The sequence below is a fragment of the Solenopsis invicta genome, chromosome 8, assembly GCF_016802725.1.
Source record: "Solenopsis invicta isolate M01_SB chromosome 8, UNIL_Sinv_3.0, whole genome shotgun sequence".
NCBI lineage: Eukaryota > Metazoa > Arthropoda > Insecta > Hymenoptera > Formicidae > Solenopsis > Solenopsis invicta.
This window is the reverse complement of record NC_052671.1, coordinates 19557722-19580602: the sequence shown is the minus strand read 5'-3', so window position 1 is coordinate 19580602 and position 22881 is coordinate 19557722. Positions and strand designations below refer to the sequence as shown.

At 32.4% G+C, this 22881-nt stretch overlaps 1 protein-coding gene across 11 annotated transcripts in view; it reads left to right on the top strand.

Moving 5' to 3' along the window:
• Positions 1–281: 281 nt before the first annotated feature.
• Positions 282–22881, top strand: part of LOC120358543 — a 44541-nt gene continuing 21941 nt past the window's right edge. For 5 of the 11 annotated variants that reach the window (XM_039453105.1, XM_039453099.1, XM_039453103.1 and 2 more), the window contains exons 1-2: positions 9220–13302; positions 13381–13486. The gene's annotated coding sequence lies outside the window, so the exon portion shown is untranslated. Of the gene's footprint in view, positions 898–9219; positions 13303–13380; positions 13487–22881 lie in introns of those variants that run through there. The other 6 variants (XM_039453109.1, XM_039453108.1, XM_039453107.1 and 3 more) reach the window with 5 other exon arrangements.

The window sequence follows — 22881 nt, the reverse complement described above, 5'->3', positions numbered from 1 at the left end:
GAACTGCGAGTATGTAGAAAGTGTTAACTTCTCAGTTTGGAAAATTTCCCCATGGACAGAATCAAAGTCCTTGGGTGTACATATATTTTTCAACAAAACAGTTGACCACCAAACGATTCCGCGTCGAATGAGCCCCGTTTGAGTTAAATCGGTTGAAAAATAATATTTATCCACCAAATTACACAGCTTAGGTCACGTTTTCATGCAACCCATGGCGTGAGCGTACGGTTTTTTCTATTTTCCGGGAAAACGATTGACCACCAAACGTTTTCATCGCGATATTCGTGACCACCAAACGATTCCGCGTCGAATGAGCCCTGTTTGAATTAAATCGGTTGAAAAATAAAAATTGTCCGGCTAACTTCACACCGAAAATTACTTTTTTATTTTACAGGAAAACGACTAACCACCAAACGATCGGACTAGACTACCAAAGACCACCAAACGACCACCAAACGACCACCAAACGAATGCAATTAATTAAAGTTCGATACGTTGAAGTTGCCCGGCTGTTCACTGAGGTAGTTACGCCCCATGTGACGGCACCCTTACATCATGGTAAATACGATATATCATGATAGACTTTTGCATCACATGGAGATCTCGTGTCTCAAAATCTAACGGTTATGGATGGATGCACATTATTCAAATGTCTTACGATCCTGTGACTTGCAAGTGTGTTTCTTGAGTTGTATTTTTGCGCCTTTGAAGATTTTCTGACAGAAACTTTGCGTATTCTGCGAGGCATCAAACGTGCTTCCTTAACCCTAAAGACTCCGCCATAATTTGACTGTTACGAAGCTTTAATTATGTAAGGTCGGTCATCCAAGATAAAGGTATGATAAAAAGAAGAAAATTGTGCTTTTAGTCAATTGAGAAATCTTCATTTCTGCAAAGGTCAGTTGATGTAAAAATCATATGCAAGTTGTGCGATTACTTGTAACTAGCCGGCTGACGTAAACACACGGGGTAGTCTCGAACTGTGCAAGATACTATTTGCATATCTTGAAATAGATTTATTTTTCATAACCAAACAAGTATACACTTGTACGTAAAATGAAATAGATATACATTTGAAATTTGGCGAAAACGAAATAGGAGGTTCTAGTGCAGTTTGTTGCAGCGGCCTTAATATTCAGATATTTCACGTTTCTATTAATTTCAATTTTCTTTGTTAATTCTATTTATCACAATCATTTCATATTCTTATATGTCTAGTTTAGTATGGAAACGGGTGATGAACTAAAGAGAAAAAGTAAGCGAGGCTTTCTTGAAGCTTGGCTTAATGACAATCGTTTTAAAACCTGGATACGCAGAGTGACCCATGACAACACCCTTTTTCACTGTGTCATATGCAACAAAAATTTTTCCTGTAGCTCGTTGTCGCATATCTCAAGACACGCAGAATCTGCGCATCATAAAGAAAATGTTGGGAAGGATCCATCAGAGAGAGATAATGAAAATTGTAAAAAGAAGCCATTTCGTAAGAAAGCATTTAGACAACAATGGTTGGAGATTGAAGAATTCAGGCTGTGGCTGCGTGAAGTACAGCATAATCCAACCATGTTTTATTGTACATATTGTGACAAAGCTATTTCCGGAGGTTTGTCACAAATCCATCGTCACGGAGAATCCAAAATACATAAAGAAAATTGTGAAAAATATGTACCAAATGATTCGAATAAAGAATTAGATGTACCAATTGATGAAACGTATCTAAAATTTGAAGAGCGAAAAAAGTCGGCGGAAATCCGTTACGCTGCTCTAATCGCTGATAAAAATATTCCACATGAAACGGCAAAGGAATTGCTCGATTTCTTTAAAGACGTGGGGAAAGAACCCAATGTATTGAAATGCATGAGCTTGGGTCGAACGAAATGTACGAACATCATTACAAATGTTCTGTGCCCAATTGAAACGGATCGTCTCATAAAAAACATTAATCAAAATAAAAATCCAAGATTTTCTATTTTTATCGACGAGACGGCGGATATTTCAAATGATAATAGGAGGCTGTTTCATTTTTTTGTTCGATATGTTGATCCCGAGACCTTCGAAGTACATTCACAATTAATGAAACTAATTGACATTGACATAACGGAATGTACCGCGGAAAAATTATTTAATGAATTTAAGCACGAGATATTGAAGCTCCAAATACCTTTGTCAAATACTGTTTCTTTGTTGCGCGACGATAATGCTTCTATCGTCACTGGGAAACAATTTAAGAAAAGATTGAAAGAATTATGTGAAAATGTACTGATATTATCATGCCCGTGTCAATCTGTTGCATTAATCGCGCATGCCGCGTGCGCCAAAATACCTCAGGTCTGCGAGGACTTTTTGAAGAAAGTTGCCAATTATATTAAGTCGAATGTTAAGTCAGGTCACAAGCGATCAGCCACTTTTCGTGACTTTTGCGAATGTTTTCGGGAAAAAAATCATGCGATTTTAAAATTATCCGAGACACGGTGGCTTTCTCACTATACATGTGTCGAAAAACTTCTCGAATTTTGGGACAATATAAAGCATATTTTAGAAGAGATAATCATGATTGAAAAGACAAAGAATGGTGAAAATTTATTGTACATCATGCAGAACGTAGACATAAAAGCATACTTGTTGTTTTTAAAATACATATTGCATTTTTTCAATGAATTTAACACCTTTTTCAATGTTGTGGAAACGAGAATTCACTTGCTACAACTAAAATCATTAGATTTTCTGACTGAAATTTGTAAAAAGTTTTTAAAGCCTGAACTCTTAAATGATTTACCTAATGTAGCATTTCGCAAGGTTGAGAATTATAAAGCACTTGACGACATTACTTTAGGAAAAGAATGCGAGGAATACCTCTGTCAATTGATGGTTGAAGGATACACAAACATGGTTCCAATCGTTCAGAAGAACTGTCTGCAATTCTACGTGACAGCGGCCGAGGAGATTTGTAGAAAACTACCGGTTGACGATATATTTTTAATGAAGTTAAAAGTTTTGCTACCGCAAATAGCCTTGTTAAATACAGATAGAAAAGTATCGTATAATGATATCGCTTTCATCGCCACGACCATTGGCGGTTTCGACAAAATCGGTTTAAAGAGGGAATGGTTTGCATTGAATGTAGATTTCACTATAACGGAGAAGAAGAATCTACTACAATTAAATTTTGACGATATGTGGAAGCAAATTTTACAAAGTCGATATCCAAATAATGAAATTAAATATCCACATCTTACAACTCTTTTGAATTCCATTAGATCGATACCAAACTCGAATGCTGATCCGGAAAGGATATACTCTTTTCTATCGAATGTTAAAACGAAGAAACGAAATAAACTGTCATCGGCCGCTGTAAACGCGATTTGTGTATTACAATCGGCATTGGAAACGAGAGGAGAAACCGTTTTAAGCATGAAAATTAATGAGGATTATTTTTCTCTCATGTCATCAGATAAATTGTATGCTAATGTACATAAAAAAAAGGTTGGACAAAAATGTAATCGTCATGTGGATGATGATGATGATGATGATTATGTTGATGATAATGGTGATGGTGATGATAACAATAATGATGATATTGCTGGTCCCTCCTCAAATAACAATGCACAATAACTCAAACAGCACGTATGTCCAAGGCGGAGCATAAGACGTCTTAGGCTAATGGCACATAGAAAAGCATAAGTAGTAATAAGACATAAATGACAGGGAAATAAATTCTGCTAATAACTAATCAAGTCTGCTTGACTTATGTCTATTTTCACCAATTTTGATCTCAGTTTAAGTCACTCTTTATCTTTCTTTCTAGTTCTAAGAATTGAAAAAAAATAAAGAGTAAGTTAAACTGAGGTCAAAGTTAATCTACATTGGTGGAAATGGACTACAATGAGAAAAACAGGGAAAATTAGACATTTTCAGGAAAGTTTATTTTTATCCTTAAAAATCAAGGAATTTTATTGAACTCAAGGAAATTTTTGAAATGTTACTTTTAAATTTAAATTCTGTTTTTCTTTTTTGTGGACAAAATTTTTTTTTATTTAGAAATATGCAAGTAACTTGAATTTGAAATGAATCAAAACAGTGGATTTAATTCAAATTTATTTCTAGAATTCAAATGTAGAAAATTAAAATTCGGATAGTTCCAAATTTGGGATCATTAATGATTCGATTTTGAATCAATCTATTTTCTTTGCTTTTTTCTTTATTTATATTTTCCGCGCGACCAATTTTACATATCAGCGTGTACCAATTATTGTGCATAATTGTTTGAAATGTAGATATACATACAACTTGAAATCATTCATAGATACCTTACATCAAAAATAAAAAAAAATTCCGTTTGTATATACTAACTAATATACTTACTAACTTATAAAAAGTGTTTATTTATATGAATTTATCAACACAATACTTGCTCACGTATTATCTACCTATTACAAAATTGTCATTTAGCATATCATTTCTTATAATTATTTTTTAAAATTTTTGCAATAATTTTTATTGTTTATTAAATAGAACATCTGCAACGTTATTGGAAATATTTTATCATGATTGAATACGTTATAATATAAAACCGCGAAAATTTGATTTATATTTGGTTCGTATTGAATTGAACAGATTCGATTTGTCAGTTTGACTTAAAAATTTCAGATTTGATAAAATTTAATTGAATGTACTGTATTTTGATATATGTTTGATTTTGAATTTGTTAAAAGGTTTGATTTTACTTTGCAAATGCTTGATTTGTACATCTCTATTTTTATCATTTTTTTAAATTTATATTAAAATATTCTCTAAACCTAATAGGAATTTTGAATACAATTCTGAGGAAATTCTTTTATAAAATTTGAGTAAACACTCTATTGATTATAATTCGTCGATTTATTTGTTGTTTATGTTTTACTGTTCACTATTTTCTATGTGTTACCAACTTTGAAGATGTCATTAAGACATTTTTTTTAAACTTGCTTGTTTCAAAGATGTTTTAATAGGCCTGTTTTTGTTATCACACTGGACTACACTATAACTTTCTATCTCACTTTCCCTAAACTTTAAATATATATTTATTTTATTTGAAGTACACATGGAGACAAGATGGTCTAGCCATTCAAAATTGCGTGCGTATCAGCGCATATTCAATACGTGTGCTTTTTTTTTCAAATATTTATGTGTCATTACTGCTATTATTCGATAGAAATTTTTTAAGTCTTGCCCAGGGATGGCATGCAAAACAAAACTTGAGAAAAGTTTCGACTTAGAAACAAAATTAAAAGTAAATGCTACACATTTAGTTTTGCGACCGGTGCGAAACAAAAATAAATAATTAAAGTTTTATATTAAGAATTAAAATTATATTAATAAGTATTTTGTTTTTGCATTTATTATGAAACTAAATACGTCAGCAACAAAACATAATTTTGTTACGAGACAAATAGGAGAAAAAAAGAAGCACACGTTATGTGTGTAACTCATTTGTCTATAGTCTATACTTATAGTCTATTGGGATCTTAACTATGGCCGTCTCAATAAAGATATCCCACGTCTATGTTCATGCTACACACTCATATTTGAAAGTGTAGTATAAACATAGACGTGGAATATTCTTATAGAGGCGGCCATAGTTAAAATCCTAATAATATAAACCCAAAATTGCATACCTATCTTTTATTTAGACAATAAGAATTATATAGCAAAAACTAGATTTAACTTATTTATAATATAAACCTGTAAAAACTTGTAAAAATAAGATGATTTGATTATAAATTTGTTGGAAGTTGTCGATTTGCTTCAGCAAATTGTAGTAAAGAGACAACGCACACAACTAAAAACCGTACGTATATATATACAGGGTAGTCAAAAAGTATCGGACCCCCCCAATATTTCCGTTCCCTTGCATTTTACAAGAAAATGTTTCAGACAAAAGTTGTAGGGTTTAAAAAGATCTATTTACTGATCTTATCAGTTTGACCTTGGATAGCGTCGCCAAGGTCAGATCGAAATTACATTAACTTTTTTAAATGGAACACCTAACTTTTTATTGCATATTCTTGTAGCTTATCTCGAGACCTTTCCAAAACACTACAAGAAAGTTTATTTTCGTTGAGTACTTTCCGAGTTGTGAGGCTTGAAAGCTACAGTGTACTGTAGTGTGGGTCCAGCCAGTTAAGGCCACTCTTGCCTTAACTGGCCGGACACACGCCACACTTGCCTTAACTGGCCGGACACACGCCACACTTGCCTTAACTGGCCGGACCCACACGCCACTCTTGCCTTAACTGGCCGGACCCACACGCCACTCTTGCCTTAACTGGCTGGACCCACACTACAGTACACTGTAGCTTTCAAGCCTCACAACTCGGAAAGTACTCAACGAAAATAAACTTTCTTGTAGTGTTTTGGAAAGGTCTCGAGATAAGCTACAAGAATATGCAATAAAAAGTTAGGTGTTCCATTTAAAAAAGTTAATGTAATTTCGATCTGACCTTGGCGACGCTATCCAAGGTCAAACTGATAAGATCAGTAAATAGATCTTTTTAAACCCTACAACTTTTGTCTGAAACATTTTCTTGTAAAATGCAAGGGAACGGAAATATTGGGGGGGGGTCCGATACTTTTTGACTACCCTGTATATATATGTCCAACACCGAAACGTATATATAGTTTATATTCTATATCAAAAAACGAAAACAGTCATTAAGCTAGAAAACACTCCAGAATACGTTCTGGTCGCTGTTATTATATCAGTAATTGTAGTTTTTCAGTTTAACATAGATATTAAAAAGTTTATTAAATTTATTTATTTAACATATATTAACAATTATTTATTAATCCGCGAAGTTTTTAGCGTAAACTATAATTGCGTTCCTGCAATTTTATTGAGAAATTTGGACACGACATTTCAAGCATAACTATAAGTATTATCACTAGTAGAACAATAACATCAAAACCATACTAAGTATACTCTAATGACAGTTTATGAAAAATATACAATGCTACGAGTGTAACTCAAGTTCTCATAAAAATCACCTGGGAAAAATTTTTTGTATATAATTTTATATTCAATATGTTCATATATATAATTATATTAATTATAAAATTGTATTAATTATATATAATTGTTTATAGACATTTTATATATAATATATATGTATATATATATATATATATATATATATATATATATATATGTATAAATAATTTATAAAATTTTTTCCCGGATAGAAAAAGAGAGAGAAAGGAAAGGTTTAACATTTACATTAAATATTACATTAATTAAACTAGCTTACTCCCGTCGCACGAATAAATTGTTACATCTCAAAACTAAAATATCATCCGTCACATGTGAATCTAGGTTACCTCTTAAAACGGAAAGAATATATTTTAGGTTCGAGAACACTTGTTCTACACTAACTTGTGTCATTGGTAATGACAAATGCTAATTCTCTAAGCTAGGGGCTGTCGCGTCTTGCTTCCCAATATTGTAATACATTTTCATTCAGTTTTAATCGAGGGCTACCAGCAAAATCGCGAAGCAATCATTCGATTGAAATATGTTTGGAACGCTGAAGTTGTGTGAGATGATTCTTATTCTTTTCTTGTTGTTTGAGGAGCTTCTCTAGTGGGTCATCATCTATGTCAATTGCATCCGTTTTATTGTCCACATCATGTTTAGGTTCGCTACAGTTAAATGATTCAGGAACATTTTTAACATCTTGCATTTGGTACCACAGTAATAACAAATGATTTTGTGCTTTTCGCTGATGCTCTTCGTCTAGAAGCACTTGATATCTTGGATCCATATAGATAGCAGCCACAATGGCATCTGAATCTAATAAACGCTTTTCACGTTTTTCCATAGCTGCTGCAATGTCTTGTGCTAGATTACTTGTCTTGGATGCAGTATCTAGTTTATATCTCAATCAAGTTGCAAGAAAATCTCTTACAGTGAGTTGCTCAGATTGTAATTGTTTCGTAGCTATCTTAGCAGGAAGCAGTGCATCTGAAATTTTGGTAGCAGTTTCCCATTCTGCATTAGATAAATGAATTTTTTTCTTACAATGCTTCATAGCTTCGTAGCACACATCCTTGAGACGAAGAAGACTGAGTATCATGTCTTCAGTTGAGTGCCATCGAGTTTCATTGTCAAGCGAAGGTTTCGTCAAGTTTAAGGCGCGTAAATATTCACTAGCAATTGGTGATCTAAGCTCTGCACATAGTGCGAATTTTATCAATCAATGTGACAATTTGCGGAGATCGAAGCGCATCCCAAACTGCAAGTTGCAACGTATGTGCAGCACATCTCGTTCTCATAATACCATCTTCTGTCAAGCTGTTTTTTACATCCTCTACTTGTTGAGGCCACTGAAAATATTTAATATCGGGTGTAGAATTATTTTTTTTATTAATATTCAATATATTTTCTGCGTTTATCTCACTGTCAGTGTCGATATAAACGAATTTTGCGCAATCGTTATCAGTACAATTATCCTCATGATCGCTTGAGTCAGGATCATCCTCATTATTTTTGCTCTTACAATTGCGAGTATGATTCATTACTTCTTTTCCTAAAAAAGTGACAGTTTTTACGACATTCATAGCATTATCAGTAGTGATTGCATAAATTTGTTTTGGTAATATGCCATATGATAATAAGACTTGAAGGATTTTATTCTTTAAATTTTTAGCAGTATAGCGTTTATGCAGTTGTTTCACACATAAGCATCGAAGAATTAATTTGTTTTCTTGACAAAACTGAATATTAATACCAATAACTGAACGATCCAATCGAATAGCTGTGTCAAATTTTAAGCATATCATTTTTCCTGTTACTTCCTTTTGGATCTTGTATCTCAATTGTGCAGCCTCTTCTATCACCCAGGAACGTACAATTTTTCTATTTAATGTGAAAAGAGCTTGTTCTTTTAGAGCAATAATAATTGGATCTAAAATCATTTTTATTCCTGAATCTTCCAACAAAGTAAATGGACGACCGTTGGTTGTCGTTAATACAACACATGCTGCACGAAGAGTTCTATCAGTCATTGTAATGCTTATCTTCGATGCACGAATGCGTTTTTTTCGAGAAATGTCTTGATGTTGTTCTGTAGACTGAGACGTTTGTGAAAGAGATAAAGATGAACTCGAAGCAAAGGAATCTATCACATCTTCATGAGAAAGAATCTCATTATCAGTTTCAGCATTACTTGATTCACCTATTGCATAAGAATATAAACACTTTTTATTTCTACTAAGAGAAGCACAAATCTTTTAAACTACGTAAATCATTATCACGTAATAAAAAAATAACCCATACAGAACTGATTGTTGCAAAGAGCTTCTAGAAATGTTTCAACCTTTTACTTTTTATGTGCAACATTTTTGAAAGGATTCTATAAAATATACAGGGTGACCCATTTTAACTTAGGCAGCCAAATAACTCGAAAAATAAACACACTACGAAAAAATGTTTAGAATCAAAATTTTGTCATTTCGAGGGGGACGTACAATGACGTTAAAATCAGCCCCCTCCACCCCTCCCCCTGGGCGGTGAGGGGGGACAAGTTTGAAATCTTAAATAGAAACCCTTATTTTTTATTGCATATTCGAAATCTTTGGCTAAAAACACATACAATTTGTCTGAAACATTTTTCTCGATTCATGATAGATGGCACTGTAATCGACAAAATTCAATTTCTTCGATTTCTTTTACTGAGAACCCATGCTTACGATTCTGCAATAAATTAACAATAAAAGTACTACGTTTTCATTGTTAATACTCGAAATTAGTCTTAAAACAAACTTCTTATTATTTTTTATTACTCATTAATTACTTCTCAAGAATCTGCTTTTAGCGTAACCCAGGAACAACGACGTGGACGTAGCAGTTTTCTGTTCCCTTCGGGGTGCTTGATTAACGTGAGTCCCCTCGCCTCTCACAATTCGGGGTGCTTGATTAACGTGAGTCCCCTCGCCTCTCACAATTCGGGGTGCTTGAACGTGTGGTAACCCAGCCAGTGAAGGCAAGGTCGTGTGGTGGCACCCGGGTTACGCTAAAAGCAGTTTTTTGAGAAAGTAATTAATGAGTAATAAAAAATAATGAGAAGTTTGTTTTAAGACTAATTTCGAGTATGAAGAAAATCGAGTATGAACAATGAAAACGTGGTATTTTTATTGTTAATTTATTGCAGAATCGTAAGCATGGGTTCTCAGTAAAAGAAATCGAAGAAATTGAATTTTGTCGATTACAGTGCCATCTATCATGAATCGAGAAAAATGTTTCAGACAAATTGTATGTATTTTTAGCCAAAGATTCCGAATATGCAATAAAAAATAGGGGTTTCCATTTAAGATTTCAAACTTGCCCCCTCTCATCGCCCAGGGGGAGGAGTAGGGGGGGGGGCTGATTTTAACGTCATTGTACGTCTCCCTCGAAATGACGAAATTTTGATTCTAAATATTTTTTTGTGTGCTTATTTTTCGAGTTATTTGGCTGCCTAAGTTAAAATGGGTCATCCTGTATAAAATATTGTAACAGAAAAGTTGTAAAAATCGTGTAATATTTAAGTTGTATTGTGATATTTTATAGATTCTGAAATGCTGATCAAAAGTTATTATAAGTAAAAACATAAAAAAATGGACAGATTTTGCTGTAGCACTATTTGAAAATTGCTATTTTTAGTCTCATTTTGTTTGGTTGGTTTGGTGGTTTGAAAAACTTGTACAGTTTGTTTTGTACATTTATATATAATCACATATCTTCATTATTATTAAGTTTATGTCTGCGTGTGTGCCCGTGCTCATGTACGTGAGTAATCAGAATACATGAATGTTACGCAAATAAAATATTGTATTATATATATACTATTCATTCTTTTTATTAAATGTTTCAAAAATCATATATTTATTATATTAATTAGATTGCAAATAGTAAATAAAAACATAGAATGAAAACATTAATTATATTTTATACATAATTTTCATTATAACTTTTTAATACTTATAATCTGAATAACAATAAAACATTATTTTGAAGTAGTCCAAATTTAAAATCCTTGTAAAATAATATTTAAATTTATTATATTCAGAAGATAATATAAAATAATGTTTAAATCTATTATATTTAGAAGAATGCGATCAAGAACATTTCAAAAAGATTTCAATACTTTTTCAATAATATTTTTGCCAGGTTTTATTGCAAAAATCACGGACATTTTGCCATTCCAGAAACATCTGCGAAACGTTACAGATGTATTTTGAAACCTTTTATTTTTTTAGTTGAATTATTTTACATCTTTGAAAAATTTTGGTGCTGTATGGGAATGAAAAAATCTATTTTGAAAAAAAGTGTAACTTTTCTTCTTACGATATAAAATATAATTTGCGCAGATAACAATAACACATACTATTTTTAATGTGCATGTGTGTGCGGGGGATTACAGTACTCACTATTTATTTTTCTTTTCATCTGGGCTCTTCGAATTCTTTCAGCAGTAATATTTATACATGCAACACTTTCAGGATGCATCCTGATAATATGCTTTTTTAATTTTCCCGAATGTTGTCCCTATTAAGAAAAAGTAAATCTCTAAATTTGAGACAGAGTTGAAGATACAATATTTCTATAATCCAGAATTACTATAATCCAGAACGGTCCATTTATTATTTTTGCATATATTATTTAAATATTAATATAAATGTTAATAGTCTAAATTCCCTATATTTCAAACTGGATAAATACTTACCTTCAACAACTTTCCGCATTGTTTCTCTTTTCCTGTCTTTGGATCTTTTACCAAGACATTGCACATGGAGTAATCCGTATTTGAATTAAATTCAAAATATTTTCGAATAAAATCTAAAGGACGTCTTCCTGTTACTTTAGACATTGTAGCTTAACATAACCTGTCATAAATGTCGAGAAGAATTGAGAAAAAAATTTGAACATGAAACAATTTACGTACGCAAAAACAACTGCTCAATTGCGCAACTTCTCACACATTATTAAGGACGCATACACACAAATGAGTTATAATGATACTTGTTATTTTTTTTCTCTTACCTTGTTGATCTGGTGACAAAACTATGTTTTGCTGATGCATTTAATTTCATACTAGATGCGAAAACAAAATACTTATTAATATAATTTTGATTCTTAGTACAAAACTTTAATTTTATTTTTGTTTTGCACTAGTCGCGAAACTAAATGTATAACATTTGCTTTTAGTTTTGTTTCTATATTCAAAATTTGAATATAGCTCTGCTCCTGAATTTTGTTCTCTGAAGCAAAACTAATCGTTTTTCACACATTTGAACCGCGAGTTCTGTTTTGCGTGCCATCCCTGGTCTTGCCATAGTGGAATTATAGAAACAAGAGCGATCAACAAGACTAAATAAATATTTACTTTCCTAGCGAGATATTTCAGATAAAGTTAATATTGTGATTTTTCAGTTTGATTTTATTTTTAAAATTTTAATTTAAAAGAATTATTGCTAGAAAGAGTTAATAAACATTTACTCTTTTTTTCGCACAACTATTTGTTTTGTTTTTTTACTCTTATTTTCCAAAAATATTCGGAAAACGCGTTTTTTTACTATTTTTAACAATTCGTAGTTGGTAAACCTGATATACTTAATAGATTAAACCAAGGAGAGCTTGTAAATATGATAGCAGATTTTGATAGTTCCAAAAATTTACGAAAATTCCAGGAACATAAACGACTGTTAACGCTGTATTGTAGAGATTGCATTTTATTTATATAGATGGGCACTTCGATCGCTAAATGTCTATTGTTAATATCTATGTTCCAAATAGTGATTATATATTTATATCAGACATTTTCCTATGCTTTTACTATGGTGGGAATGATTCCGAAAATTTGCAGTTTACATCCTTTTTTTATTTGTCGCATTTGATATGCGAGTCTTTAATGCTTACTGATATTTAATTGTGGACGTGGAATCATTTCTGCAATAATGCCTGCTTTCTTGCGAAAGGCAACACGGCCAATGTCTTATAGTAATGCACAATTCGAAGTCGAAATCGAATCCGTAAGTTTGCTAGGCCCAAAGAATTGTACATCAATCCTGTGTGGGAAGTGAGCAATGTATCACTGATAGAGGAAGTGCATTTGCGGGACATCTATCTCTCTCAATTAACATCTTGCGTAAAACAGAATGAAATCGATAAATATCACTACTATTGCTACTAGTAGTAAATAAATGATTATTGATTTCATTAATCATACGAAACAGCCCAAAATACGATGATTGAAGAGATTCTACAAACTACATCTTCTCTGATAACATGTGAGCACTTAAATAAATTTTTATGATAAAAGAGAGTCTTATTACAATGATGTGCTATAAGTAACTATGTTTTTTTAGAAATGTTTCAAGAAATGTGGATATTCTTCAAGAAAAATTCTCATGTAATTTGTACAGCCAGTAGAGAATTTCGACTGGATATGATTTCAAATCTTATTTAAAGCAGGTATGAAGTCATAATAAAACACCTATACAGTAACGTTGAATTAACATTTTAGAAATGTTGAATTACAAAATTGCGAATATTGAATTAACATTTCAAGTAGATTTAATATTAAAAAGACGTTATAGAAACGTCTAATGTTCATAGAATAAATCAGAATTCATAATCAGAAATATTCTATGTTAATTCAATATTTATTTGATGTATATGCAATGTAGATTTTATATATACTAGACAAAACAGGCGCGCACTACAAAGCTTCTAATATTACATAATTTCATACAAATTATAAATTGAATGTTACACTATTAACTTCTCAATACACATAGTTAAAATACGTGATCTCCGCGATGACAGCCGCTCACGAAGTTAGCGCAACGAGAGAACCAATCGGCATCACGGAAAAGCAACAACAATAATTTTGATACATTTGATATATTCTTTACATGCTTTTTTTCAGAAAGGATAGGAAGATGAGATTATCTATGTACATTACATTGTTAAAAAATTCAAAATGTGTAAAATTAGATTTTAAATTATTGGAAAAAATCTAAAGAACGGTAGATAGAATGGATTTTGGTCTTTGGAGTGACAAATAAGATACTTGAGCCGAATAAGGCCCAGTACTATATAAGGTCCACTTTTAAACTTACCATTTAAAAACGCGCTTTATGTTTGAAATATATGTTTAAAAGATATGTCATAGGAAGTAGATAAAGACTGATTAGGAAATTAATACCGTTAGCAATATGTTTATTTAATGCGACAAAAGCTTGTAACAAAATGGGTAAATCAGCTGTTTTTATAAAAATTTGTTGTAAATTTAATAAGTATACATTATTTTATGATTTATTACAACATATTATAATGAATGAATGAATGAATGAATGAATGAATGAATGAATGAATGTTTATTTTCTTTAACTACATACAGCCAGGAAGAGGGACTTGGTTTACAAAAGACCTTATCTCACACATCTTTTCATACTATGCATGCATGCGTGCGAGTTCCTTCCTCCCCCCCCCTCCCTACGCTCTCCGAAATTCCTTTCTCTTTTCCTCCTTTCTCTGTTTAACTCTTTCTTTTCTTCCCTTGTCTTACCTTCTCCTACTTAAATCTAAAATATAAATAGCTATGTGAGATCTTTCTTTGTACTGACGTTTCCGTTTGTACTTTGCTTGTAAAGTCTACTTATTCTATAAACTAATACTAAAACCATTACTAAACTATTATTAGATGGTCTTTTCCTATTTCTTTATCTTTTTCTTTATATGCATTATATACATTACGCCCTTGGCCTTGTATCCTACCCTACTACAAACTAACAAATATACAATATACAATATAATACAGATGTTACACTATGATACAGTACGAATACTTAAATAAATAAAATATCTTCTGATACCCTCCCCTTCTAATACAACGTGTTAGTACTCCCTTTACAATATACACTATACAATTATACAGAGAGCTTATATGACTACTCGTGTGAAATTTTTCTAAAATGCAAACCCTACTCCAATTTCTATTATTTCTAATTTTTCTTCTTTTTCTTACTTTTCTTTGTTATTTGAAAATTTTATTTCTCCTTTTCCTTTTCTCTTCCTCTTTACACTTAAGCTTCTCTTTTTCTTTCTAAAATTTAATAACTCTTTTTTCTTTTCGTTTAACTCCTCATTTTCTAATTTTCTTATTCTATCTCTTACATTCTCTCCTAATTCTACAAAACAATCACCTATTACCTTACATTTGCCTGTAAAATGCTTCATATTGTCTTTCCCCTCCTTACAAAATATACAAATCCTATTTTTCTCCTCCAACCAGTATTTATTATCATTTTCCATGTTTCCGCATTTTAATCTAATTAAAGCCCTTATTCCTTCCCCTCTTTTACTTCCTCTTACTATTCCTTTTTCTATGTATCCTGGGACATTTTCTTTTCCGAACTTCTTGTGTCTTTTATTATACCTCGCTTCTTTTATTCTGCTTTCTTCTTCTTGCGCTTGTACATCCCTTTCTCTTTCTCTTAGCTCCTCTATTAGATTTCTCTCCGACTTTGGTATGTTATCAATCGCTATTACTCCCCAGCCATTTCTATTATAATACTTTTCTCTTTCTTTACCATATAATTCTTTCCATCCGTCCTTTCTTTTTTCTCTCCAGCATATCTGTACTCATCTCTCTTTCTCCATTTCCTCAATCTTTTCTTCGTATTTTTTTGCTCTCTAATTCTACTTTTAACTTTCTTAAACCTAATTCTTTCGTTATTAAATATCTTGGTGTACAAAAATCTAGTTTGAACATCCATCTCATATAATCCAAAAGTATCTTTTCTAACTCTTTCCTTTCTTCCCATCCTCATATCTCTACTCCGTATACCATCACGCTTTCTACCAAGTATCTAAATAAAATCCATCGCCTCGAAAAATCGTTTTTGTACATCCTTTCGCCTATACCCCATACTATATTCGCCGCCATCTTTCTCTTTCTCTTTAGCTCTTTTATGTGACTCGCATAATCCCCTCTTTTGTTAAACGTGAAACCTAGATACTTAAATTTTTGTACTTCTTCTATTTCCTTTCCTTCTCATGTCTATTTTCTTTTCTTCTCTCTCCCTCCACTATTGAAAACCATAACTTTCGATTTTTCTACATTTAAATCTAGTTTTCTGTCTTTTAGAAATCTTCTTAGCATTCCCATCATATTCACCATGGCTTCTTTATTCTTTGCTAGTAAAATCAAGTCGTCTGTATATGCCAAGGACCAAATTCTTTTTTTCCCTATCTTTACCCCCTCCCCCTACCCTCCTTACATCTAAATACTTATCAATATCCGCGATATACATGTTGAATCGTATCGGACTCAGAACACACCCCTGTCTTACTCTTTTTCTTGTTTTAATCTCCTCTGTTAGTCCATCTTCCGTCCTGATTGTTGCCATTGTTTTTTTGTATATTTTCTTCAACCTGTCTATTATGTTTCCGTTTATGTTCCACTCCTCCATCAGTTCCCAAAGCTTTTCTCTGTTTACGTTGTTGCTCTTAGGTCCACGAAGAAGGCGAACACCTTTCTTTTATTTCCATCTTCCTCTCTTTCTCTCTCTCTCTTTGGACAACATGGCTCAGTATGAATATGTTGTCTACTGTCTTTCTTCCTTTCTTAAAGCCTGCTTGACTCTCCGGTATTAGCTCTCTCTCCTCTACTTTCTTTTTCAATCTTCTCCTTATAACTTCTGCATATACCTTGTAGGCCGTACATAACAGCGCTACTCCTCTATAATTTTCTGCCTTCTCCGTGTCCCCTTTCTTATGAATTGTCACAATTACACTTTTCTTCCAGTCTTCCGGAATCTCTTTCTCCTTTCAGATTTCCTTTACTAAATTCACAAATCTTTTCCTTACTTTTGATCCTCCGTATTTCCAAGCTTCCATCGGAATCCCATCAATACCTGCTGCTTTTCCTTTCTTCAATCTATTTATTACCGTAATTATTTCTGCCTTTTTCAGCTCTTCTTTGTCCGTTTCCTTTACTTCTTGTTTTTTTGCTTGTTTCTTCTCTTCTGCTCCTCTTCTTTTCTTTTCCTCTTCTGGCACCTCTTCTTCCCCTTCTATTAGTTTTCTAAAATGTTCTGTCCAAGCTTCTTTACTTATCTCATTTCCTATCTAATTTCCTTTTCCTCTTATTTATTACTTTCCATACTTCCGCCTTATTCTTCAACTTCCTCAGTTCTTTTTCTTTCGCTTTCCACCTTCTCTTCTTTTCTTCCATGTGTTCTCTATACTTTTTTCTTTCCTGTACAAATCTCTCTCTGTTTAGTTTTCCCGCTCTCCAACCTCTGTAAACTCTGTGGGCTATCTTTTTCCTCCTTGTGCAACTTTTGTCCAACCATTCCTTGTATCCTAATCTCTTTTTCTTTCCTCCTTTTACCTTTATTTTTGTCATAGCTTCGAGAACCAACTCCTTTAGCGCCTTCTATTTTTCTTCTATTGTTACCTCCTCTATTTTCTCTTCTTTCGGTTCCGTCTCATTTGTCCTTTCCTTATATTCCTTTATATCCTTTTCTTTCCATCTACATCTGCATCTTTCTTCTCTCTTGTTTTCTTCTTCTTCTTTCTTCCTGTGTTCCTCTTCATCTCCAAGACCAGGGGCATATGATCCGAGTCCGATCGGCCTACGATTTTAAAATCGTTTATAATTTTTCTACAATATTCGCTTATTACTACGTAGTCTATTACTGAGCTACCCCTCTCTCCTACATATGTGAATTCCCTTTCTTTATCCCCTTTCATTGTTCCATTCATAATGTTTCCCCCTATTTCCCCTACTAAATCTATGAATTCCCTCCCTCTATTGTTAACTACTTTGTCTTTGCTTTTGCGTACTACTCCCCATCCTTCTTCATCATTTCTTCCTTCCGTACCAGTTCTTGCATTAAAGTCTCCTATTATTATATATTCTCCTTTGTTTTCTTCCACTATCCTCTCTATTATGTTGCTTGTTGTATCCCAGTTTCTGGTTGCGTATATCCCTATTATTATAAAACATCGTTTATCTTCTTTGTTCTTGATTTTTGTTACTAACAACCTTTCTTCTTCTAACCATTTTACTTTTAGGTGCTCTTTTCCCCACTCTTTACTTACTCCTACAATAAAACTTCCTTTTGCTCTACCCCTCTTCTCTCTAATCGCAAAGCTGCAATCCCATGAATGTGTCGTTGGTAGTCTCTTCTTAATTCTTTTCCATCCTTTCTCCTCCAACCATGTTTCCATTAAGCATACATAATTCATTTCTTCTATAAATTTCCAAAACTCTACATCTTGTCTCCAGATACCTGCTATATTCCAAAAGGTCAGTCTCCTCTCTTCATTCTCCTCCTTCCTTTTTCTTCCCCTTCCTCTTCCTGGCTTAGTTGAAATCCTCCCGTCTCTTATCTTCTCCGTCTTCCACTTTCTTCCTTTCCCTTTCCCTCTCTTTTTCCTCTTCTGCTCTTCTTCCTTCTCTCTCTCTCTCTTTCCTCCTCTATCTCTTCCCAGTTTCTCCATCTATCTCCTATCTTTACTCTTTCTGTCCCTATTTTTATTTCTATTCCCTTCTCTCTCTGTTCTCTTCTCCATTTGTGAATCTTCTCTTGAGTCTTTCTCTCCTCCTATGATAAATCATTTACTATGAAAATTTTGCCTCCTCTTAATTTACTCTTGTTTATCCTGATCTCTTTCTTTTTATCTTCGTCCACTTTTGCTATAACTACTGTTCTGCTTATTCTACACATTCTTATTTTGCATTCTACTCCGATTTCATTCTTCAAAAACTTCTCTATCCATGTGTTCTTATCCTTTTCTTTTTCTAATTTTTCTCTTCTACCCAGTCCTCTGATGACTATATTGCTGCTTTTTTCCTCTCTTTCCTTCTCGTGCATCCATCTTTTCAGTTTGTTCACTTTTCTGTCGCTGAATCTGTCATTACTACCTATTGATCTTATACTCCCCCATTTACTTATTCTAGACGCTCTGCTGCTTCCTCCTCTTTCACTTTCTCCTTCGCTGTTTCTCAGTTCCTCTTCCTCCTTTTCTCCTATGAACTCCTTCCTGACCTCCTCCTTCCATCTTTCAACATTTCCCATTCTCTTTACCACATCGCAGAATCTTTCGTCCCAAATTTTTTCTTTGTTCTTTGTTTTATATAATTCCTCCTTTAACTTTTTTATCTCCTCCTTTAGTTCCTTCACCTCTTCTTTCCATTTTCTTCTCATCTTCTCTCGCTCTCTTTTTCAATCTACTGTCCTCGTCCCTCCCGACTTTTCTAAGAGACTTTTTTACCATTCGATTTCTCCTCAGTTACCAACTTTTACTGTCTCAAATCTCTGCTCCCTACCTTACCGACTTTATCTCCCGCCTTGCTCGTCATCCTAACCTCTTTTCGCCGTTACCTATCTACCCTTCTAGCTTCTTACTCACCTCTTCCTCCCCTCTGCTTTCACTAAAACTACCCCTCTCCTGTTTCTCTCCTCTCCTAATACCCTCCGCTTTAACTACGCAACGCCTACCGAATCTTGCACGCTCTCGCCACACATCCACTCACTCGCACGCCACCTAACCAAGTCCCACAACATATTATAATATTATTTAACTTTCTAACTATCAGAAAACAAATATACAGGGTGTCCCGTAACGCTTCATAAATATTTCAGGGAGCGATATAGGATGAAATTTTGAACTAAAAGTTTCTTTGCCAATTTTGGCTAAAATCATTATTTACCAAGTTATTAACGGTTAAAGTTGATCAATCAGATTGCACGCAGCCGGAGCGCCCAGAAGCCTGGCGTGCCGTGGGACGCCTCGCGCTTACTGTAAACATTCTCCCGATTAAAATGTTATTCTAATTCTTCATATTAATAAATAAATTAATTAAATCAATCAATCAATCAATCAATCAATGGGTAGATAAATAATTGAATAAATAGGTAAATGAATAAGAATAAATTACAATTGAAAATTTATCTAATTTTTTATAATTTTTTATTTTTATTTATTAGGTAATTATTTATTTCTTTGTTTAATTCAATTATTTCACCCATTTGTTCAATTTTACTGAAGAAATGTGTTTTCACAATTTGTTTCCAAATTATGTCATTGCTATATTTTCTTTGTGTTAATTTTTTACATAATATTTGTGTTATTTTTTAATATATGTATTTATCTTGAATTTAATTAACGAAAAAATTTGAGTGAACTGGTTTGGTACATAATAAAATATATATGTTAAATTTAACAAAACATTGTTTATTGTGTAACGAAAAGATGAAAGTGACAATTGAGAATTTAATTAATTACATATATGTAAATTTTAATTTTTGATTTAAATTAATAACGTAATTTGATTTAAAATAATAACGTGAGGAAAAAAGACAGAATTGTACGTTAATAACGTGATCGAATTGTAAGGAAAAAGATAGAATTGTACGTTACATACTAATATTAGGATGCTAACAAGAAATAATTGAAATAAATTGTTTATAAACAATTTGTTAAACAGTTTCTCTTCAAACAATTAAACAGTTTTTTAAAAAATTGATTTTAAATAAAAACGGATAGCTTTATCGGTTTTAATGACAATAAAGCGAAATAATCATGCGTGATACATGTCAAAACATTTTTTGAAGGTGTTTAACAAATTATTTATTATATAATTTATTTTGATAATGTTTTTTTTCCAATAATCTTTTTTTATACCTATGCCAAACATCTCATAGTTAATTTTTCCCCATCGATGGGGAAAAATTAGCGATCGCTACGAGGTTAGCTATGGACATTAAGTAACTGAATGAGCAAATGGATTAAATAATTGAATTAAACAAATAAATAAATAATAAATTACAATCAAAAATAATCAAAAGTTAGATAAGTTTTTAATTGTAATTTATTCTTATTTACCTATTTATTTAATTATTTATCTACTCATTTATTGATTGATTGATTGATTTATTAATATGAAGAATTAGAATGACATTTTAATTGGAAGAATGTTTACAGTAAGCGCGAGGAGTCCCACGGCACGCTACGCTTCTGGGCGCTTCGGCTGCATGCAATCTGATTGATCAACTTTAACTGTTAATAACTCGGTAAATAATGATATGAGTCAAAATTGGCAAAGAAACTTTTACTTCAAAATATCATCCTCTTTTGCTTCCTGAAATATTTATGAAGCGTTACGGGATACCCTGTATATATCAATTTTTTGGAATAAGTGTACTTTTTTATAAATAATGTATTATTAAATAAGGCCCACTTATACATTTATTGTAGCCATTGCCATTTGTTTATTATGTGGTGTGCGGCTTGCAACAGAGAATAACGATTTTCAATGATGCTAACTTTCCATAAACTAAATTTGTACTAAAATAGCCAGAATTTCTTAAAGTTAAAGTATTAATTATAGACAAAATTAAAAATAATTGTGATGTTTTACTAGTAAAATAGATCTTAAAAGATTTTGTATTGGTGATTAATAATTATTTTAACAGTGAGTTGGAAAATAATATTTAATTCCTTTGTTATTTTTTCAATTTATTTTTAATTCGGGCCTTATTAAAAGCACAAGAATTTAATAAGGTCTAATGTCAGAGTTTAAAAACATTTTTTTTTCTGTTTATTTAAAAATGTTTTATATAGAAGATAATTTTATTTTGGCGAGTGATTGAAATAAACATTTTATTCTTATTTAGTTTATTTCAATATCTTTGTAAATAAAATTTATAAAAAATAAAATAAGTTAAGTGGGCCTTATTTGGCTTGGGTACCTTAAAAACTTTTGTAGTTTTTGATTAGCCGAATCTGACTCTGATTTTTATAAAGTTTTAATGTCAGGAAAGTATTAAAATTAGCGTATGAAGGTTAAATTATTATTAGAACAATTCTTATGTCTAACTCGATTTAGCGAAAGCAAATCAATAAAGAGGAGATCAATAACGAGCGACGCACCACGATGTTATTTGTTTATAATTGATAATTTATTTGAAAACAATTAGTACGTTTTGGTTTAACTTAATCCTCCTCAGCCGAAATTATTAAATAAACCTTTACATTATTTAAACAAAACCTTTACATTGTTTGAATGAATGAAACTTTGAATAATTCTCAAATTACATTACATTATTTTGACAATCAATTAAATATCAAACATAACAAGTCATATCACAAATTTGACACAATTAGTATATAGAAAATCGAAAAATGAAATCAAGTGAATAGAAATCGTCCTCCATGTCAAAATTCCCCGAATAAATTTGTCTAAGTGTTTCATCATTTTAGCGAGAAAAAGTATAGTTAGTCGATTGATCAACCAACTATCAAGAGGCGCGGTCGCGACTTGCGCCTATGTAGAAAAAAAATCGCAGACCGAACCTCTTTTACGCGAGCAAGTAACTTCCAAGCGAACGAGGTTCTCAGATTTCAGTAACAGATCAAGTTCTGAGTAGGCTCAATTGATAGCTTGGGGAAAATTGCATAATAAAAGGGTTTTTATTTTTTTCTCCGTGCCCTACGTGCAGAGATATCGTGACGCAAAGTCCAAATCTCATTGTTTTACATTTGAGAAAAGTCGTTATCGTCGCCAAGCGAATGTTATCCAGTACATCTTTTTGACACAGTGTCGCTCGCATAGCTATATTTTTATGTGACATATGATGTATTATTTATGGCAGTACTAACGACGGTTTCTTATTAACTGTTATTAACCTAAACGGTTGTCAAAATTTCGGTGTGAACAGTACGAACGCGGAGAACGTGGGATTATTTAAAACGCATCTGGTAATGGCCAAGAAACAAGGAAGATGCTTCAACATAAGGTGATTATATATTTGATTTACAGCAAGAATACCTAAATCTGTTTGTGAACT